The sequence below is a fragment of the Aulonocara sp. 'chitande type north' Nkhata Bay genome, linkage group LG23 (genome assembly GCF_057382095.1).
Source record: "Aulonocara sp. 'chitande type north' Nkhata Bay isolate Kocher_YH1m ecotype deep benthic linkage group LG23, A_spYH_male_GT1.1, whole genome shotgun sequence".
NCBI classification, from domain to species: Eukaryota; Metazoa; Chordata; class Actinopteri; order Cichliformes; family Cichlidae; genus Aulonocara; species Aulonocara sp. 'chitande type north' Nkhata Bay.
Window position 1 is genome coordinate 18,408,673 of NC_141365.1, and position 3,646 is coordinate 18,412,318.

The 3,646-nt window shown below is 58.9% G+C and overlaps 1 pseudogene; it reads left to right on the forward strand.

Moving 5' to 3' along the window:
* Positions 1-548: 548 nt before the first annotated feature.
* On the forward strand, positions 549-3,323 carry LOC147301516 (uncharacterized; annotated as a pseudogene).
* The last annotated feature ends 323 nt before the right edge of the window (positions 3,324-3,646 follow it).

Below are 3,646 nucleotides of genomic sequence, written 5' to 3' on the forward strand. Positions count from 1 at the left end.
TTTTTTTAAATTTCAAGGTCAACTTTGACCTTGGGTGCTACCAATGAAGGTCAAGGTCAAATGCTTAGTAGTGATGTGTCGGTCGCGAACAAAATGGCTCTTAGAGCCGGATCTTTAACGTGAACGACGCGAGCTGGCTCCTTATTGCGAGCCGTGAGGTTTTCTTTTCCCCCCCTTCTCTCACTCTCTCTCTTGCACTTTTTTTTCGCTTCACTCCGCACGCGAGGCTGTCATGGCCTGGGTCTAGGGACCCAGGGCTCAGGCATTTTCAGTGTATGTTTATGTTTATGTTTTCCGTGTTGTATTGGTTTGCTCTCCATGTGTCTCTGTGTGAGCTTCCGGAGGTGTGGGTTCGCTGAGGAGACTGCGAACCCGGAAGTGGTCTACTCGAGAGACGGCCGCACCTGCCGCTCGTCGTCCTCTGCCAGCTGCAGCAGATTACGCTCGTCTAGGAACGGCATTTAGGACTGCAGCTGAGCTGGATCCTTGAGTCAGAACTCGTCAGTACTGCCGTGAGCTTTTACGTAACCTCCGAGGAAACAGATCCCCTGCTAACCCTCTGCCTTTTGTGTTACCAGGAATCGGGAGCGGAGTACGCCTCTAAAGTCACGGTGTGGGAATTGGAGTTTTTTGGAGTCGCCACCTTTCACTTCTCACGGACATCTGCACTGTGTGGGATTCAGGGAGAATCACCACGGGACCACAGTGCTGGGATTTTGTATATAGTTGTGTGTTTTTCACCTCCTGTAAATAAATCCACTGTCCTTCACTTAGAGTCTCGCGTTTGGGCCCTGCTTTCACTGTCACTCCACGGTCTGCCATCGCAGCCCGTGACAGAAGGATCCAGCCACTATGGACCCAGCGGACTCACCGCGGAAGCGCAGCTCCCGTTTTGACGGGACCCGACTAGTGCTTGGAGGGCCTCCGTGCTGCCGTTCCTCGCTGGCAGCCTACCCTTCGGCCCACTCGTCTGCTTCCTCTCCGCGGACGCCTCGGTCTCGCAGAGAACGCCCTAGCCGGTCCCGGGAGGATTACTATGAGCCTGACAGCAATCAGCTTACGCCCGCTCAGGCATTCTATAAAATGCTAGGGATTATTCTCGTGCCACCCGACACACCCAGCGCTCCCACATCACTGCAGGAGCAGCCACATCAAAATCCGCCCTCGTCACATTCCGCCAGCTTCATGAACACTACAGCTCGTGTTTCTCCGGTTTGGGAAAATAGAAGTTTTCGTTTTAAGAACGATTATTCTCCCATAGGTTCAGAAGACTGTGCGCCTGACGTTCTTTCAAATCCAGGAATCAAGACTGTTTCGTCTGGAACTCTTTATTCTGGGGCTATGTTTGTTCAGTCAGCTGATCAGCAGCCACCTTCAGTTCGGTTAGCTGATCAGCGGCCACCTTCAGCTCGGTTTACAGCGCCACGTCTGGACCCAGCGGTCTCTGAGGAGAGGCTCAGGGGGGAGGTTATGGACAAGGTTTACCGCATGTGTGAGTTGTGGTGGGAGAAGCCCACGGAGGGGTTACGTCGCGCCGTGGAGAGGCGGCTGCAGGGGATGCTGTTTGAATTCCCCTGGTTGGTGGACTCCCTTAATTCAGTTGTCCTGGACTTCCTGCTTTCCACCCTCCACCTCCACTCTCCTCCTCAGGCTGCTCACCGGCCCGGACAGCTGGTGGATTCACAGCCTGAGACGCCGGCCCCGACGTCTACATGGAAACGACGTTCGCGCCGCCGGCGTTCCTCACCGCAGCCGCCCTCCCGGACATCTCAAGAACCGGCTGTGGTGAGTAATAAGGACACTTTTTCATTTCTCACCCCATCTGCTTTTTTGTTTTCGGTGGATGGTGACGCCGCTGACGCTGCTGCAAGCCGGCCTACAGTACGACTAGCGTCGCCTCATTCAGCAGTCTCCATGCCGCTGGCGGCTTCACCTTCTGTGGATGTAGCGCCGTCGTCATCTCATCCGCATGTAGTCACCCCTCAGCCATCTACTTCACCGGCTCTGCCTTCACCTTCCCCGCCTGCGTACACCGCATCACCATCTTCGCCTCCGGATCATCCATCTGTGACTGGAGCGCAGCCGGAGGTGCCCGCACGGCCAGCTGTGGGGCCCAGCGAGCGGGAGCCGGAGCCCAGCGAGCGGGAGCCGGAGCCCAGCGAGCGGGAGCCGGAGCCCAGCGAGCGGGAGCCGGAGCCCGGCATGCCCGAGCAGGAGCTCAGCGAGCCGGAGGAGCCCGCGTCGCCAGCTGTGGAGCTCAGCGAGCCGGAGGAGCTCAGCGAGCCGGAGGAGCTCAGCGAGCCACCAGCAGAGGAGCTCGGCGAGCGGAAGGAACAACCGGCGCTGCCAGCCGAGGAGGGGCTCTCGCTGCCAGCCGAGGAGGGGCTCTCGCTGCCAGCCGAGGAGGGGCCCGCTCAGCCGGAGGTCAGCGAACCGGAGGGACCTCCACGTCTAGCGCGGCCTCCACGTCCAGTGCGTCCACGTCAGCGACCGGCGCGTCATAGACCATGTGCCACGCCTCGCTGTTGCTCACTGGAGCAGCGACGTTGCCATCGGACCCGTGGCAGGCCACCAGAACCGTTCCGCCGCCACCGGACCCGTGGCAGGCCGCCGGAGGAGCAGCGCCGCCGCCACCGGACCCGTGGCAGGCCACCAGAACCGTTCCGCCGCCACCGGACCCGTGGCAGGCCGCCGGAGGAGCAGCGCCGCCGCCACCGGACCCGTGGCAGGCCACCGGAACCGTTCCGCCGCGGCTGCCGGACCCGTGGCCGCCCGCCGGAGCTGCTGCGTTTCCATCAAGGGGTTAGAGGTAGGCCACCTGAACTGTTTTGCCGCCACTGTCTAACCCGCGGCGGGTCCCGCTTGTTTTGCCATCCTGCGGGTCGGCCGCCGGAACTGTGTTTGCTGCCACTGGACCGGGGGATTGGACTGTTGAACTGTGTTTTTCTGTTGTTGCTTTGTAGTGGCTGTTTAGCGGAGTGGTTTTGGGGCCCTCCGTCCTGGACCTCCCGCCGCCCGCCCTGGGTTGGTTGTACTGTTGTTTTTGGTTTGTGTTTTTGGGTCGTCGGGAGCCGACCCTTAGAGGGGGGGTACTGTCATGGCCTGGGTCTAGGGACCCAGGGCTCAGGCATTTTCAGTGTATGTTTATGTTTATGTTTTCCGTGTTGTATTGGTTTGCTCTCCATGTGTCTCTGTGTGAGCTTCCGGAGGTGTGGGTTCGCTGAGGAGACTGCGAACCCGGAAGTGGTCTACTCGAGAGACGGCCGCACCTGCCGCTCGTCGTCCTCTGCCAGCTGCAGCAGATTACGCTCGTCTAGGAACGGCATTTAGGACTGCAGCTGAGCTGGATCCTTGAGTCAGAACTCGTCAGTACTGCCGTGAGCTTTTACGTAACCTCCGAGGAAACAGATCCCCTGCTAACCCTCTGCCTTTTGTGTTACCAGGAATCGGGAGCGGAGTACGCCTCTAAAGTCACGGTGTGGGAATTGGAGTTTTTTGGAGTCGCCACCTTTCACTTCTCACGGACATCTGCACTGTGTGGGATTCAGGGAGAATCACCACGGGACCACAGTGCTGGGATTTTGTATATAGTTGTGTGTTTTTCACCTCCTGTAAATAAATCCACTGTCCTTCACTTAGAGTCTCG